The sequence below is a fragment of the Pristiophorus japonicus genome, chromosome 1 (assembly GCF_044704955.1).
Source record: "Pristiophorus japonicus isolate sPriJap1 chromosome 1, sPriJap1.hap1, whole genome shotgun sequence".
In the NCBI taxonomy this organism is placed as follows: Eukaryota; Metazoa; Chordata; class Chondrichthyes; family Pristiophoridae; genus Pristiophorus; species Pristiophorus japonicus.
In genome coordinates this window covers 281800046-281819424 of record NC_091977.1, presented here as the reverse complement: position 1 = coordinate 281819424, position 19379 = coordinate 281800046, and positions in this window count along the sequence as shown.

Here is a 19379-nt window from a genome sequence, read left to right as displayed (position 1 = left end):
CTCCTCGCAGCTCACACTGCCACCCAACTTAGTGTCATCCGCAAATTTGGAGATACTACATTTAATCCCCTCGTCTAAATCATTAATGTACAGTGTAAACAGCTGGGGCCCCAGTACAGAACCTTGCGGTACCCCACTAGTCACTGTCTGCCATTCTGAAAAGTCCCCATTTACTCCTACTCTTTGCTTCCTGTCTGACAACCAGTTCTCAATCCATGTCAGCACACTACCCCCAATCCCATGTGCTTTAACTTTACACATTAATCTCTTGTGTGGGACCTTGTCGAAAGCCTTCTGAAAGTCCAAATAAACCACATCAACTGGTTCTCCCTTGTCCACTCTACTGGAGATATCTTCAAAAAATTCCAGAAGATTTGTCAAGCATGATTTCCCTTTCACAAATCCATGCTGACTTGGACCTATCATGTCACCTCTTTCCAAATGCGCTGCTATGACATCCTTAATAATTGATTCCATCATTTTACCCACTACTGAGGTCAGGATGAATGGTCTATAATTCCGTTTTCTCTCTCCCTCCTTTTTTAAAAAGTGGGGTTACATTGGCTACCCTCCACTCCATAGGAACTGATGCAGAGTCAATGGAATGTTGGAAAATGACTGTCAATGCATCCGCTATTTCCAAGGCCACCTCCTTAAGAAACCGGGGTGCAGTCCATCAGGCCCTGGGGATTTATCGGCCTTCAATCCCATCAATTTCCCCAACACAATTTCCCGACTAATAAGGATTTCCCTCAGTTCCTCCTCCTTACTAGACCCTTTGACCCCTTTTATATCCGGAAGGTTGTCTGTGTCCTCCTTAGTGAATACCAAACCAAAGTACTTGTTCAATTGGTCTGCCATTTCTTTGTTCCCCGTTATGACTTCCCCTGATTCTATCTTTACTAACCTTTTTCTCTTTACATATCTATAGAAACTTTTGCAATCCGTCTTAATGTTCCCTGCAAGCTTCTTCTCGTACTCCATTTTCCCTGCCCTAATCAAACCCTTTGTCCTCCTCTGCTGAGTTCTAAATTTTTCCCAGTGCCCGGGTTCGCTGCTATTTCTGGCCAATTTTTATGCCACTTCATTGGCTTTAATACTATCCCTGATTTCCCTTGATCGCCACGGTTGAGCCACTTTCCCTTTTTTATTTTTACGCCAGACAGGAATGTACAATTGTTGTAGTTCATCCATGCGGTCTCTAAATGTCTGCCATTGCCCATCCACAGTCAACCCCTTCAGTATCATTCGCCAATCTATCCTAGCCAATTCACGCCTCATACCTTCAAAGTTACCCTTCTTTAAGTTCTGGATCATGGTCTCTGAATTAACTGTTTCATTCTCCATCCTAATGTAGAATTCCACCATATTATGGTCACTCTTCCCCAAGGGGCCTCGCACAACGAGAATGCTAATTAATCCTCTCTCATTACACAACACCCAGTCTAAGATGGCCTCCCCCCTAGTTGGTTCCTCGACATATTGGTCTAGAAATCCATCCCTTATGCACTCCAGGAAATCCTCCTCCACCGTATTGCTTCCAGTTTGGTTAGCCCAATCTATGTATATATTAAAGTCACCCATGATAACTGCTGCACCTTTATTGCATGCACCCCTAATTTCCTGTCTGATGCCCTCCCCAACATCACTACTGCTGTTTGGAGGTCTGTACACAACTCCCACTAACGTTTTTTGCCCTTTGGTGTTCTGCAGCTCTACCCATATAGATTCCACATCATCCAAGCTAATGTCCTTCCTAACTATTGCATTAATCTCCTCTTTAACCAGCAATGCTATCCCACCTCCTTTTCCTTTTATTATATCCTTCCTGATTGTTGAATACCCCTGGATGTTGAGTTCCCAGCCCTGATCATCCTGGAGCCACATCTCTGTAATCCCAATCACATCATTTTTGTTAACATCTATTTGCACAGTTAATTCATCCACCTTATTTACGGATACTCCTTGCATTAAGACACAAAGCCTTTAGGCTTGTTTTTTTAACAACCTTTGTCCTTTTAGAATTTTGCTATACAGTGGCCCTTTTTGTTCTTTGCCTTGGGTTTCTCTGCCCTCCACTTTGCTACAGCAGTTCAGGAAAGTGGCTCACCACCACCTTCTCAAGGGCAATTAAGGATGGGCAATAAATGCTGGCCTTGCCAGCAATGCACACAAATCAAGAACGAATAAAAAAAATAAGCTTATCTATAAACCTAACACAACGATCTGTCTGCCCGCACCCTCGTGACTGGACCTCCCCCACCATCATCTGCCCACCGCGACCACGTTCTACCCCCTGACAACCATCTGCTCCCCCTCACCCTGTGATCAGAAACAACCCCCCCTCCCCCCCGCCCCGGCCCTCTCCACCCCCTGACCACCATCTCTCTGTAAGAATCCTGAGAAATTCCCATTTCAATTTCCCAGTAGCTAACATGGACCATGCCATTCTTGAATAATCCTGCTTTTAAACTGGTGTAATATGCCTTGGGTAGACCCGGTTAGTTTTTACAATGGAAGATTTGACCAAATATTAAAAATGCAGATTTCAACAAGCCTCGTTGGCAAAGTGACAGTCGGTCTGTGAGAAAAGCTGAAAGAGCTAATGGAATTCCAGAGACTGAGATAAGAGGCAGAGACTGTAAGATTGTTATGAATTAGATGTTAGTTGTTTTTTTGAATACTTGCTTTACTATTTTATGACCATTAATATCTTATAATTATCAGTAATAGATCTATAATCATGTGCAAGGATTAAATATAGAAGGTTGCAATCATCAACTGCTTAGAATGATAACCAGAATTATGGACAACATGGAACTCTTTTCCTTATGATTAAAAGTTTGTGAGTAAGCTGTAAACGACAACCTGGGGTGAGAAAGCGATTGCCATGGTTGAATAGACTGCAGTTAGCTTGGGTTCCAAGGTTAGGTGCAGTTACCATTGTGCTGGAATGTTACAACTGCAGTGAATTAAAAAAACAAAGGCCAACAGCAGGGACCGTAACTCAACCTCTGGAAACATATTTCCAGATACAAGTATTGATGGTCAACAACAGATGATGTAAGAGTGTCATAAGACTAGAAGCTGGGTAAGCCAGGGTGCAATAAACGTAAAGTCATACGGGCCGAAATTGGTGGACATACCACTGCATACTTGTGTTAAACCAAAGAAGAGGCATATAATTTGGCTAGATAAAGCAACAAACCTGAGGACTCGGAGAAATTTAGAATTCAACAGAGGAAGACTAAAGGTTTAATTAAGAGGGGGAAAATAGAGTACGAGAGGAATCTTGCAGGGAATATAAAAACTGACTGCAAAAGTTTCTGTAAATATGTGAAGAGAAAAAGATTAGTGAAGACAAATGTAGGTCCGTTGCAGTCGGATTCAGGTGAATTTATAATGGGGAACCAAGAAATGGCAGACCAATTGAACAAATACTTCGGTTCTGTCTTCACGAAGGAAGACACAAATAACCTTCCGAATGTACTAGGGGACAGTGGGTCTAGTGAGAAGGAGGAACTGAAGGATACCCTTATTAGGCGGGAAATTGTGTTAGGGAAATTGATGGGATTGAAGGCCGATAAATCCCCGGGGCCTGATAGTCTGCATCCCAGAGTACTTAAGGAAGTGGCCCTAGAAATAGTGGATGCATTGGTGATCATTTTCCAACAGTCTGTCGACTCTAGCTCAGTTCCTATGGACTGGAGGGTAGCTAATGTAACACCACTTTTTTAAAAAGGAGGGAGAGAGAAAGAGGGTAATTATAGACTGATTAGCCTGACATCAGTAGTGGGGAAAATGTTGGAATCAAACATTAAGGATGAAATAGCAGCGCATTTGGAAAGCAGTGACAAGATTGGTCCAAGTCAGTATGGATTTATGAAAGGGAAATCATGCTTGACAAATCTTCTTGAATTTTTTGAGGATGTAACTAGTAGAGTGGACAAGAGAGAAGCAGTGGATGTGGTGTATTTTGACTTTCAAAAGGCTTTTGACAAGGTCCCGCACAAGAGATTGGTGTGCAAAATCAAAGCGCATGGTATTGGAGGTAATGTACTGAGGTGGATAGAGAACTGGTTGGCAGACAGGAAGCAGAGAGTCGGGATAAACGGGTCCTTTTCAGAATGGCAGGCAGTGACTAGTGGAGTGCCGCAGGACTCAGTGCTGGGACCCCAGCTCTTTACAATATACATTAACGATTTGGATGAAGGAATTAAGTGTAATGTCTCCAAGTTTGCGGATGACACTACACTGTGTGGCAGTGTGAGCTGTGAGGAGGACGCTAAGAGGCTGCAAGGTGACTTGGACAGGTTAGATGAGTGGGCAAATGCTTGGCCGATGCAGTATAATGTGGATAAATGTGAGGTTATCCATTTTGGGGGCAAAAGCACGAAGGCAGAATATTAACTGAATGGCGGCAGATTAGGAAAAGGGGAGGTGCAACAAGCCCTGGGTGTCATGGTTCATCAGTCATTGAAAGTGGGCATGCAGGTACAGCAGGCGGTGAAGAAGGCAAATGGTATGTTGGCCTTCATAGCTAGGGGATTTGAGTATAGGAGCAGGGAGGTCTTACTGCAGTTGTACAGGACCTTAGTGAGGCCTCACCTGGAATATTGTGTTCAGTTTCGGTCTAATCTGAGGAAGGACGTTCTTCCTATTGAGGGAGTGCAGCGAAGGTTCACCAAACTGATTCCAGGGATGGCTGGACTGTCATATGAGGAGAGACTGGATCAACTGGGCCTTTATTCACTAGAGTTTAGAAGGATGAGAGGGGATCTCATAGAAGCGTATAAGATTCTGACGGGGCTGGACAGGTTAGATGCGGGAAGAATGTTCCCGATGTTGGGGAAGTCCAGAACCATGGGACATAGTCTTAGGATAAGGGATAGGCCATTTAGGACTGAGATGCGGAGAAACTTCTTCACTCAGAGAGTTGTTAACCTATGGAATTCCCTGCCGCAGAGAGTTGTTGATGCCAGTTCATTGGATATATTCAAGAGGGAGTTAGATATGGTCCTTACGGCTAAGGGGATCAAGGGGTCTGGAGAGAAAGCAGGAAAGGGGTACTTAGGGAATGATCAGCCATGATCTTATTGAATGGCGGTGCAGGCTCGAAGGTCCTAATGGCCTACTCCTGCACCTATTTTCTATGTTTCTATGTTTCTATACCACCTGTGGACCGCCGACATACCGTCCAAAATCGCAAAATTGATCAAAAAACACTTACATACCACCCACATACCGCCTGGCGGGAAATTCATCAGCGACATACCGCCGGGCGGTATGCATACTGTCCGCCAACACGGAGCACCCTACCGACTGCCCAAAAGTCCAACATTGGTAGCATAGCACCAATGGTAGCAGAGCTACACACCGTCTGAAAAAAGATGGTTTTATGCCGATGGTATGTCGGCGGTATGTAAACTACAATGTTCCTCTTGCCCCAGCAATCTATTCCTCCCCCCAGTGATCTATTTCTCTCCCCCTACCCTGCAGAGATATAGTCCTCGCCCCCTAGCGATCTAGTCCTCCCCCGCCACCTCCCCAGAGATCTAATACACCCAAGAGATCTAATAACCCCACAGAGTTCTAATCTTCCCCCCCAGAGATGTATTCCATCCGCCCACCCCCCTGAAAAACACGAAAATAAATAGATAAATAAATAATAATATAAGTATTATAAATAAATTAAAAATACTGCACAAAAAAATTAAAAATCTAAACTTGCCTGTATAAACATACCTGCGCTCGGATGTCGGCAGTCTCTGGCCTCCAGTCTGCTCCTCTCGGGGTGGGGGGAGTGGGTGGTGGGGCGGGGAAGGTCGATGGAAGAGTGCGCATGAGCAGAACCTGGGACCCGAAGAGTCCCGAGTCCCAGACAACTTACCCTGCACCATCGGAGCAGTCCGTCCGTTGCACTCCGCTGACACAGTGCTCAGGACCGCCCGGACCAATGTTGCCAACACTCTGCCCCAGCGGTACGGGGCGGTGAAGATTGACCGACCACCGCGAGACTGCCGAGAATTGCGGAGTCCACCAATGTCGGGCCCTTTATGATTGGATTTTGTGTTTGGGTGTCAGCCAGTGATTGGTTCAGGAGGACTCCGTAGGTTTTGAATGAGAGTAAGGGTATATGAAGGACATCTTAACAGTCTCAAATTTAAAAGATTTCAGGAGTCGAAGATTTCAGGGGTCGAATCATGAAAAAAAAGAAAGACATATATTTATAGTGCACCTTTTACGACCACCTGACATCTCAAATCACTTAACAGCAATTGAAGTGCTTTTTGGAATGTTGTTACTGTTGTAATGTAGGGGATGCAGCAGCCAATTTGCGCACAGCAAGCTCTCACAAACAACAATGTGATAATGACAGAGGAAACACTTCAAGGACACGCTCAAAGCCTCCTTGAAGAACTGCAATATCCCCACCGACACCTGGGAATCCCTGGCCCAAGAGTGCTCAAAATAGAGGAGAACATTCGGGAAGGCACCGAACACCTCAAGTCTCTTCACCGGGAGCACGCAGAAGCCACGCGCAGACAGCGGAAGGAGCATGCAACTCACCCAACTGTCCTTCAACCATCTGCGACAGAGACTGTTGGTCCCTTCAGTCACCTGAGAACACATATTCGTGTGGAAACAAGTCTTCCTCAATTCCAAGGGATTGCCTGAGAAGATAATGACCTGATAATCTGTTTTTTTTAATGTTGATAAATATCAGCCAGGAGACCAGGCATAACTCCACTGCTCCTCTTCAAAATAGTGCCACAGGATCATTTACACCCACCAAAGAGAACAAACTAGGTCTCAGTTTAACATCTCATCCGAAAGACAGCACCTCTGACAGTGCAGCACTGAGAGTGGCAGCTTAGATTTTTGTGCTCAAGACCCTGGAGTAAGACTTGAACCACACAACCATCTGACTCAAAGGCAAGTGTGCTACCCACTGAGCCACAACTGACACACATAAGATATATGCATTGCCAGCTCAGTGGGCAGAATGACCACTTCTCATTCGCACTTCCTTATAGTGATGTACAGGTGCAGCGTCCAAAAACCGGAGTTCGGGAATCCGGAATGTTCCGGAATCCGGACTACGGACCAATTGGTGGCAGGGTCATCTGGAATCCATAAAATGTTCCGGAATCCGGACCCGCCAACCCTGCCGACCTCGAGGTCCTGCCGCTGCCCGACCTCAGGCCGCGCCTCACTGCCCCTCGCCTCGCTGCTGCCCGATCTCGGGCCTCACCTCGCCGCTGCTGCCCTTACCTCGGGGCCTCCTCGCCTGCCTGCCTGAACACCTTCTCCACAACGGGGCCGCCTGACCAGCTCCTCTTTGGCGGGCCCACCTGAACAACTCTTGGTGGCTGAGCCCCGCCCGACGACCTCTTTGACGGGGCCGGCGACCAGAACAGCTCCTCGGAGAGCACCTCTCCCACCCCTTTGTAATGTTCCGAAATCCGCAAATACCTGTACCTGGACTTGGGTGTTTCCAGATTCGTGACGTCAGAAAGACGTTCCAAAGTCCGGAAAAATGCGGAACTAGAACGGCATCGGTCCCGAGGGTTCCGGATTCGGGACACTGAACCTGGACTGAGAATTTGTATTTTTATTCTTTGGCAATCAGCAAAGGTTACATCTCTGCTGTACTGATTCAAACCAAGTTTCAAAGAATTAGACAAGGGAGAAGTACAATGTGATCAAAGTAAAATGCAGCTCCCAAATAAAGAGAAGAGGGCTTCAGCAGAAAGACAACCTGCCTTGCAAAAACTAATATTGACCTGCTTGGGAGACGTGAGAGCAGCTGTAAATTTTGCAACATTAAAGGCATCACATGACAGGAAAGGAGAGTTTGTTTAGCCTGCAGTAAAACTATGTGGAATCTGTGGCTGTGCTATTGTGCCATAAATTGCTGTCTCTCCAGATGCATATGATATGCGCATGCGCCCGATGAGGCCCCGCAAGTTCTGGGTTTAGGCGTGCACTGCGCATGCACTAAATCCGGCACTTGTGATCTGTCAAAATGTATTTTTGTCAGATGGCACGCATCCCCGGGAGAAGGGCTATCACGGGCTGAGATTTGGGCTATTTGCCCAACTCCTGCCCGGCAAATGTCCTTAAACTCTTACACCTGGTAGAAGCAGGCATAAGGTCTGCTTTTACCAGCAGAAGAGTATTAAAAGATAGAAAAGTTAAATTTTATCACTAATTTTTATATTAAAACCCTGTCCATTAAGGTAAATTTATTTTTTAACTATTAAAACATATTTAAAAAATTCAACAAAAATAAAATATTTTCTAAAACATTCAATTTCAATTAATTTTAACTATGTGAGGTGTTATTTTATTATGTTGTTTTTCCATGTTTTTGGGGTTATTCTCATTGATAGTAGTGGGAGCTCAGTACAAACGGAACTCACCATTATTATCAATGAGAAAACTCCATGTTCATTGGTGGTCCAGGGCTGCACATCTAGGCCTTGGAGCAGAAGTAATCGTTCCTCTGGGACCACCAGGTACTTTCGTCAAAAAGATTTTGGTCGGAGACATCCACCTCCAACCACAATTTCTGGCCCATTGTTTTTTCACAGGCAACTGTCGCTGATTTTGAAAATTACCAAACATTCTTCGCCTTCCTTTAGCTGACGGGTTTCCCGAGGCCTGAGAAACCCACCTGCTGACAGTTGAATTTGAAATGTTGGATCACCATGAGGCAGAGAAACTCATTATAATATTTAAAGTGCCAACCCACCTCCTAGGAGCAGATTGGCTGCCCGGCAGTCGGCCCATCCCTCCCCCTCTCTGTCCTGACTCCGTTAAAACCGGAAGTGGTCGAGGTGGAAACGGGTTGGGGTCGGGATTCAGATTTTTAACTCTTTAACCATCTGCTTTTTGGGGTTCAAATTCCTTCCAAATTGCTCCAAAATACTGGTGATTTCTTTAAAGTGTAACAAAATAGTTTTAAAATAATCACCGGGTGCAAGACTACATCATTTATCATGTTATTTCATTTTTCACTGTATGACTTTATTAATAATTTTAAAAGTCATCTGACTGATTGGTTAGGGAGCCCATAATGCACAATCAGAAAATGGAGTCAATACTCCATTTCTTCAATTTTGTATTGGAAAAAGAATGCTTCCGAGGCTGATTACAACAATTAATCTCAATTTCAGGAGAATCAGGCTACTCTATCCCCCAAGGCACAATCTGAGAAATACATTTTTACGAACTAAAAGAATTCTTACAATTAAGCTGGCAATTTTTATTGGCATTTTTACTTTGCCATAGTCTCTCCGGGCCACTTAGCCTACACTTTCATTTAGGCAGGTTTGCTTTCGTTAGGTTGACAGTCTAAGCCTTGAGCTTGACTAAATGACCCACCACTAACCCCCAGCAGATTTCCCGGGGTCAGCCCAATTTGAATCTTGTTTGGTAGGCTTAAACCTGCCACAGCTTAAAGGGACCATCTTCCACCCTCGCAAGAATATCTGCCAGTGTGAGAGAACATACCCCACCATCCCACAATCAATTGCCCTCACTGGAGTCAGCTATTTAAATTCGGAAGAGCCCCCATCATCCGCGAGCAATGCTGGACGTCAGTGAAATGCTGCCATTCCTTGACCCCAGCATTGTTAAGGTGGTAAAGAGAGAAAATGTAACACATGACCATGGCCACCTTATTTGAATATGGCTGCCTGCGTTTGGAGTAGAGTCTTTGAGCTTCTGCTGCAAGTGATGCCAGAAGTTCTCACACACCCGCCTCGCCCCGATAGCATGAGGCCGGTCATGATCCGCCCGTGGATGGCCTTGATCTTCCTTTCCCCTCGGCACCCACCACCCCCGGACCCTCAACAGCCCCGATCTTCTTTCTCCCCCTCCCACCCCAAAACTCCCAACCTCTGCAGGTTTGTATGGCCCCACACGATCCCGCCCTCTGTCCTCTGTGCGGCCTCGTGCCACAGGCCTTTCCATCTGGCTGGCTGCGGGCGGAAACCGAAGGCTTCAGATGTAAATAAGGCCCTGCCGTTAAAATTGGCATCGGAGCTTGCCCCGCACCCCCCCGCCCCCCCCACCCCCCACCCACCTCCCCTGACCCCAATCTGCCTTCCCCATTAAAATTGAGCCCTAATAGTACAATCTTCAGCAACCACAGGACAGCTGCACATTGGTAGTTGCCTCTTGCATTGCTGGTCCTGCTTAGTGCTCTTTGTGCATGCTGTTGTTCAATAGGGAGATGCCAGTGACTCTGGGAGCCTGTGCACCAGTCATACAACATGCTTGTTAAGTGCGTGAAAGATGTTTTAATTAAGACTAAAGCTGCTAATACTGCTGGATGTGCCTGAACAGTGCATCAGAACAGTTCTGACAAAAGGTCAACGACCTGATGCGTTAACTCTGTTCCTCTCTCCACATATGCTGCCTGACCTGCTGAGTATTTCCAGCATTTTCTGTTTTTATTCAAAATAGTAGGTACTTTTGCAATATATTTTAGTCATGAAAATATACCTCTATTTTTGAAATGTTCAGTCAGCTTCTTTAATATTGGAGTTGTACAAGCAACATTGCAAAGAAGGAAGCAATGCAAAAACATGATCGCAAATAGGATATTGATTCCATGATCCCATGCTACCAGTGGGAATTGGCACCTATAGGGAATGCATTGCAAGAGCACAGCCTACAGTTTTCCAACGGGAAAATCACAGGCTGCATGGTCACAACTCCCGAGATGCACGACCTAAGAGTGTTGGTCCCCTCTGATGGAACCAGATCACAGAATCGCAGTGTTCTTTACAATCATTCACAGTTCATTGAGAAGGTTCAGTGTTTGTTTCCTAGCAAGAGCAGGAACAATCGGATCAAATTAATTTTTAAAAAGTAGCCCAGAAATTACTGTTGGCAATGTCAGCCTGCAAACATTGAACACATTCAGATGACAGTCTGCATTTTGAATGTGACAAAGCCTCAGCTTAAACAGCAGAGAGAGAAATGCCTTTTGAGTGCACTGAGAGATTTGTCCACTGATAGTATCGGCACTCATTTCTGAGCTTCAAATAGCAAGAAGGCATTGTTAAAATCTGTCAGGAGAGAAGCAATATCTAAATTGTCAAAATGACTTAGAAAGTCCCCAGATTCACTTCATTGAGTAACAATAGTCAACAAAGCAATTAATCAGGCGAGCGTCAGATTAATGCGATGTTCGGAGAAAGACTATGATCAAATTAAGCATTTAATAACCTCAGCAATCTTCTAATATTTTCAGAGAATGTTTTGACATGATAAACTCACTATGTAATGCCAAATAAATTAAGCATAAACAGGCAAACACCATCAAAAAATGTTTTGGCTCAAATCTATACATTATATAGGGCTGCATTTTTCTCCACTTTCCCATCTGAAATCGAACAGAATAATAGCATAAAAAGTGGGGGGGTGAGTGTCAAATTGAGTGATAAGCCCTTCCACCATGTTCCCACCCCAAGCTAAATGTTCCACTTTCTGTCCCTGCCAGGAGCACTGCTAGTCACCCCTTTCATGCCTGTCGCATGTAAATGCCTGATCTCTCGTTTAGATGAAGAAACATCACATTCAAAGATCGTAGGGTAGAGGTTAAATTTATTAGTTATTTTTTTTAAGCTTGGTGTAAATTAACACAGATGCAAAATCAACAGTAAAGGTCTGAGTTTTAATCTTCTGGAAATGGTTCAGTCGCGGTTCAAGCGTAGATATACATTAACATTTTGTGGGGGGGGGGGTGTTATGCAACAACAGCAGGGTAGCAAACATGCGGTAGTAGATCAGCCACCTATTATAAAAAAGAAATAGAAGACTTGCATTTAAATAGCACCTTTCATAGCCTCAGGACATCCCAACGCGCTTTATGGCCAATGGAGTACAGTCACTGTTGTAATGTAGGAAATGAGCAGCCAATTTGCTCACAGCAAGCTCCCACAAACAGCAATATGATAATGACCAGATTATCTGTTTTTTGTGATGTTCAGAGAGCAGATGGGTCCTCAGTTTAATGTCTTATCTGAAAAGCAGCACCTCCGACAGTGCAGCTTGGATTTTTGTACTCAAGTCTCTGGAGGAGGACTTAAACCCACAACCTTCTGACTCAGAGCTGAAAGTGCTACCCACTGAGCCACAGCTGACACTTGATCTGATCTTCCTTTCCACTAACATCAATGAAAAGGAAGGTTAGGCGGCTGAATAACCGTCAGCCAATCCTCTACCAGCAGTCTTACACCCTACCGAATTTGAATTTTACTCCTTGTGTCTCTTATTTGTGCGGAGCCAGGGGGGTGGGGGGGGGGGTCCTTCTGATTCCATCTCCCACACAGCAGCTCACGTCTTGTTGATTGATGACCCTCATCGTGGCTGAGTTGTGGTATTTTCTGAGCGTCTTACTTAGCTCCTTCTGACTGAAGCTATAGCAGTCAGTGGAAAGGAAAATTGGGAGGGGGGTATAACAGAAGGCTGATCCGCTACCACTCTTTTGTGCTTCTGCCAAAGTTGAATTTCACCCAAACCCCCATGCCCCACCCTCCCCCCCAACTATCCTGAAAATAGTGAAATCACTTCTCTTTGCTATTTCAGACATGCTGCTGTAGAATTTTGTGAATTCAACCTTTGGAACAAAATGAATTTATTTTCACTAGTTCCGATTAATTTGATTTCATGACTTCTAACAACAAACCAAAAGCAAGTTCCATTTATATAGTGCCTTTAACTTTGTAAAACATCCCAAATTTTAATTTGTCGATGGTTGCCTGCAACATGGCACAAGGGCATTGTACTGGCTGCTGTAAGAATGTAGGTTGAGGCAAGTGATAACTCTAATTTCGCCAGCTAGCTTCAACCGCAACAGCCGGAAATATGGCCAAAGACCAGAGCTTCGGAATCCAAATTCTTTAATCTGTGCGCAGTGAACTGTAGAAATACAAACTAAGAACACACTCTAGATTTCTTGGAGTACATCAAAGGGAACAATAGAATAATCCGAGAACAATCCAATAAAGCAGCAATAAAGAGAAATTACTTACTTAACTATTTCTGGAGGAGTCACATTAACAGAGGTCTAATTCCTAACAACAATAAGTTATAGTTTCTCAGCAAAATTTCTTACTGCCCTGCTTCTGGCTGGCTTCTTCACTCTGTTCTCCCGGTTCAGAAGGGCATCACCCTGTGGCAGGAAACGGTAAGACACAATACGGTGTCTCTGAGATGTCAGAAAGTGTCTCAGACCATCACACTCCCCGTCTGAAAATAACAAGCATTGAATTTTTACTAATTAGCCGAACTATTATAGTTAGAGTTCAGCTCTCACTAGTTCGTGGGAACGGCTCCTGTATGAGTACGAGTTCCGAGATCGATCTCAGGTCGCTGCGGCGCGTGCCATCGCTGCAGACATGACATTCACCCTGCGTGCTCTTCCGTCATCGCTGGAGTAGGACTTAATGACACAGGCAAGTGGCCAGTCATTCCAGAGAAGTTCTTTCTGCTGGAGGAAAGCGACATCTCCGACAGAGACATCAAGCTCAGTCTCGCTCCACTTCTGTCGAGGCTGTAGGCTCTGTAGGTACTTCTTCCGCCATCGAATCCAGAATTATTCTGCGAGATACTGAGCCAGTCGCCAATGTTGTCGTCCATACAGATCTTCCTGCATGAAGTTGCCAGGTGGTACCTGGAGGAGCTGAGTTTTCAGAGTCAAGAGCATGGCAGGAATGAGTGCCTGGATGTCATTGTTAGGAAGGGTCATCTGGTCCTTCTTGAGGGTTAGAGGGAACTCCAAGTTTCTTTCCGATTTGGTGTGAGCACCTTCTGGCAAGATCTTGATGACGTGTGGTCTTGGATGGACATGGCCTTTGGGTTATCTTTTGGAGTTTCTTTGTACAATTTGTTCATTGTTTCATCTCAGCAAGGCGTGGAGAGAGGTTCTTTCACGTAAATGTGATTCTTACTGGCTCTTGGGTTGTCTGGTTGTGACTGAACGATGGTATGGTTGATGGAGACATGGACTTTCCCTTTTGCACCGTTCATGCAAACCTGTCCGGAGACTGTCCAGCCTACATCAGTACGTTGTACCCAGGATAAGCCCCTTGGCCCATTGTGAGACTCCCTGATCTTGAGGAGTTCGGGGCAATTTCCTCCGAAGAGGATGATGTTTGCATCTTCTCTTGGCTCGGGAATCCTTTTCGCCACTGACCAGAGGTGGGGAAACTTCTCACAGAAATCGGGACGTGGGATCTCGCTTCTGTCCAGGTATGTGGGCATTCTCGATGATGGTAGGCAGCTGTTCTATTTTTCCATCTGCTGCTTCTGCGATCAGACCGCTTGCTCGTCTCCCTTCTTCCATGATTCTGTCTCCACCACAGGTGGAAAGTTCATATGGGAAAGCTGGACCTGGGAGATCTAAAACATTGAAGATTTCAGGGTTTTCAAAACAGGCATTAGACTGGTCGGCTATCATTGCATAACCAAGGATAAGTTTTGAGGGACGATCTATGTGGTAGATTTTGCATAGAATGATCTTAGAGCAAGATCATGTGGAAGGGCAAGCCAGGTATCTGGTGCAGTTTGCGTTGGCCTCTATGACCTGGTGGTCGTCTATTGGCTTCTCGTTGTGGGTCTCCCAGCCGTTCTGTCTCGGCGTCACGTGCATGAAGGAGGCATGTTCTGTGCCTTTGCATTCCTTACGTTGCACCTTGGTCTTGCAGTCTTGAATTCTGTGGTTGTTGCCACATTTGGCTTTGGCTTTGCAGAATTCTCTTATCTCTTAAATGGACTTTCTGCTGAAGGCGATGCACCCTGACAGATGATGGCCTTGCCCACCATGGTAGAGGCATTTCTCTGAGTCTTGCAGCATGGGCACCGACTTCGTGGGTGTAGATGTTGCCAAGACACAAAGAGAAGAGGTGCTACTTCTGTTTATTCCTGTCCGCTCCGAGGTTGGACGATGGACCTGGCTTGTTGGGGAAAGGTCGGGGTCATTATGCAGTCTTGCTTCATCTTTCAGGAATTTAGCCAGCGCGGCGAAAGGAGGGTAGCTGCCATTAGCCATTTTTTGCTCTGATACACGCCTCCTCCATGCGTTGTGTATGTAGGTAGGAAGTTTGTCAAGAATTGAGTGAAGATAGTGGGGGCAATTAAGCACATTCAAGTTGGGCAAGTCGTCCATCTGTGCTGCAACGTCCAGGCACAAATCGGCAAGTTCAGGAAGTTGGTGGCTTTCATTTGCCTTGAACTTGGGAAACCGGTCGAGTTTTTGAAGGACGGATGTTGTGATTTTTATCTTCTTGCCGAATCTCTCTTCGAGTTCCTTCCATGCTTCTTGCTGGCTGTTTCAGGGTCACAAATGTACTGGTGCTGGAACCTGTCCACCAGTTTCTTGACCTTCCCTTTTGTAAATTTGGTGAGAAAAGTAAGCTTCTGCGTGGCTGGGGTGCGGGCCTGGTCGACCATGGTTTTGAATGAGCAGCGCCATGGCTGAAACATGATAGGGACCCCATCATAAATGTAGGGCCCATGTACAGGCTGGCACTGATGAGCGAGAGTGTCGGAAATTCCTCGTCAGATTGAGGAATGGATCATCTTTGTTGGGTGCCATCTCGGGAGGAGAGGAGTTTGAGTCGTTCTGTGCTGCATCAATGTGTGCTGGGACAGCTGTTTGTTCCGTTACGGATGACCAGAAAGATCGGGGCTGCTGCCCAAAGCTGGTTTACTGGGGCAGACTTAGCGAGGTCTCGGAACTGCGAGGCGTGGTCATTTGAGGTCTGTTCCTGTGAGGTTCAGGGCCGAACCATCTGTTCATCTTGCTTGACTTGTTTTATGCAAGTATAGGGGGAGGGAAAGGGGGGAGGGGAGGAAAGAACAAAAAGGAAGGTTTATGATGGGGTGGAGAGATTGAATGACAAAGGGGATGAGGTGTTGTTCCTCGAGCTTGTGTTGAGCTTCATTGGAACAGTGGAGGAGGCCGAGGATGGAGAGGTCAGAGTGGGAGTGGAGTTAACAATTAACGTGACAGGCGACCGGAAGCTCGGGGTCACGCTTGCATCTAACCTGACTCTCTCTACAGTGGCGGTTTGTTTAGCATGAAGTATCCGGAGATCTGCCTTGGCTGTAGCTAGTTGTTTGGCTTCTGCTTTTGCCCTTGTCGCTTCTGCAGCTGCCTGTTGAACTTTCAACTCAGCTGTTCGTTTCGCTATGGCCTCCTCACCGGTTGTGTTCTCGGCTGCAGCAGCAGCATTGGCTAGAGCTTTGGCCCGGGCACTCAGAACTGAAGATGATTATCTTGAGCTTCTTGCTGAGTGTCCCTACTGTCTGCTGTAGTTTGTTGCATGATTCTAGGGCCAAGGTGTGGACCCTCTCCATCATGTGAGTGATGGTGTTGTTGGCCCTATGTCCACACTATAATTAATACAAAAATTCTGGAAATACTCAGCAGGTCAGGCAGCATGTGTGGCAAGAGAAACAGAGTTAACATTTCAGGTCAATGGCCGTTCATCAGAACTGGAAAAAATTAGAACGTAACATATTTTAAGCAAGTATGGGGGGGGGGAAGGGGGGAGGGGAGGAAAGAACAAAAAGGAAGGTTTGTGATGGGGTGGAGAGATTTAATGACAAAGGGGATGAGGTGTTGTTCCTCGAGCTTACATTGAGCTTCATTGGAACAGTGGAGGAGACCGAGGACGGAGAGGTCAGAGTGGGAACGGAGTTCATAATTAATGTGACAGGCGACCGGAAGCTCGGGGTCACGCTTACAGACTGTACAGCAGAGTTCCAGACTCAACATCGGGTTCAACAATTTCAGATCATACCTCTGCCCCCATGTTTTCAGACAGCTGTTAGTGATTCTGCTATTCCCATTTACACCTCCTCCAGACCAACCTTTTGTTTCTTTACTTGTCCTATTACCATGTCCTTTCGCCTCGCACCATCATCCCTTTTATCTTTCAATCTCTCCTGCCTTCCACCCTCACAGACCTTCCCTTTTGTTCTTTCCTCCCCTCCCCCTTTCCCTGCCCCTGCACTTGCTTAAAAACCTGTTATATCTCCAACTTTTCCAATTCTGACAAAAGGCCATCGACCAGAAACTCTGTTTCTCTCTCCACAGATGCTGCCTGACCTGCTGAGTATTTCCATCATTTTCTGTTTTTATTTCAGATTTCCAGCATCCTCAGTATTTTGCTTTGGCATGTGCATACTATGGCCCGAGTGCGACAAGCCCCTGAGACTCTTGGACGCAACAGCCAGTACGAATTCTGCTGGTTAGGAACAATGCCGCATGCTCGACACAAGACTTCCAAAGCAAGCGCTCTACTCGGAACTCCTACATGGCAAGTGAGCACCAGGTGGGCAGAGGAAATGTTTAAAGCACACCCTCAAAGTTTCCTTGATAAAGTGCACCATCCCTGGCCCAAGACCACCCAAAGTGGAGGAAGTACATCCGGAAGGGCACTGAGCACCTCGAGTCTCATGGCCGAGAGAATGCAGAAATCAAGCGCAGACAGCGGAAGGGGCATGCGACAAACCAGACTACCTACCCAGCCTTTTCTTCAACCAATGTCTGTCCCACCTGTGACAGTGACTGTCGGTCCTGCATTGGACTGCACAGTCACCTGAGAACTCACTTTTAGAGTGGAAGCAAGTCTTCGTCGATTTCAAGGGATTGCCTATGATGATGATGATGTGGGAGACCTGTAGAGCCTCATTGGATTATCAGGGACATCGTTCTTTTTTCAGTACCTTTTCTAATGTTCATTTCTTGTGTTTCTTTTTAAATTTTTCCTGTTTTTTTTTCCCTTTCTTGGCATGCGAGCATGCAAGTGATGTTTATGTTGAAAGAAAAGCAGTTAAACATCTGCAAAATCACCAACAAAGTCACTATAATTGAAGCATTTATCATAACTCTCACCACAGCTCAGGGAACAATAACGCAAGCTATTCAGTACATAACCGGTTAGCTCGTCAATTTAAAATTCATCATAGAAGCTGATATTAAAGTGCACAATTCACAGCATTTCATATAGTGATGGTATATGACTGAAATAGTGCAAGATAAAAGGAGGCATGCTAATTAACCCAGCCAACACCAGAACTCAAATGCCCACACCTGCCGTGACACCATGAACCTGGCACATCTACTTGGCAATGACTCTTCTTCATGGGATTCCAGGCGGCAGAGAGACAGTCAGCAGAGATGGGCCATCTGCTACACGAACACGTTCAGCCAATCTTTAGTATAAAAAGGACATTGCCATGCCAGCTGCAGCATCGATCCTCTTATTTCTGGCAACAGGCCAAACTTTTCAATATTTGTAATCTTGAACTAAAATTTGTATCTATTAAGGGTTTTATTATTCCGTAAATCTGGGAAACTGCTAATTTGTGGAAAAAGTTATGCATTCTTATGTTGTGTCAGCTGTGGCTCAGTGGGTAGCACTCTTGCCTTTGAATCAGGAAAGTTGTAGGTTCAAGTCCCACTCCAGAGACTTGTAGCTTAAAAACCGAGGCTGACAGTACAGTGCTGAGGGAGTGCTGCACTATCAGAGCTGCTCTATCAGGACTGCTGTCTTTTGGATGAGACCCCTTCTGCTCTCTCTGGTGGATGTAAAATATTTCCTGGCACTATTTTGAAGAAGAGCAGGGGAGTTATCCCCAGTGTCCTGGTCAATATTTATCACTCAATCAGCGTCAGTAAAACAGATTATCTGATTATTATCACATTGCTGTTTCTGGGAGCTTGCTGTGCGCAAATCAACTGCTGCGTTTCCTACATTACAACAGTGACTGCAACTTCAAAAAGTACTTAATTGGCTGTAAAGCACTATGGGACATCTGGTGGTCGTGAAAGGCGCTATATAAATGTAAGTCTTTCTTTCTTTCTTATGCATGGTCTTCAGGTGTCCAAAGTTGTTATTTCTAGTGCGCTCACAGTGTAGTCTAATCAGAATTAAAAGGCAATTCTGTTTTACTCCTTAAGTTTATTTTTAAGTGCCTAAAATACAATATTTCAAAGTTTAGGTGGTACAAGTTGAAAGAAGGATAATGGAGATCAGTAGACCGCAGACCATTTTTACAGGCCTTGACACACTTACCGAGATGAGGACGACTGAGGCCATGGACAACTGGCTTGACATTCTGTGAAACAGCAGGGTGTCAGGTGCAGAGCTTTGCAATTTCCAGCTAGCACACCTGTAGGCCAATTGCAGCACTGATACAGCACTTCCCTCAACTTCTAGCTCACTGGTGGCACCCTACTCCAATATTAGCTAATGTGTTGCTCACAGACCACACCAGTGCATCAGTCAGTGTGGCCTAAGCTTTCGTCCCCTTCCACGCTGATGGGCCTGATACAGCCACCCAATATT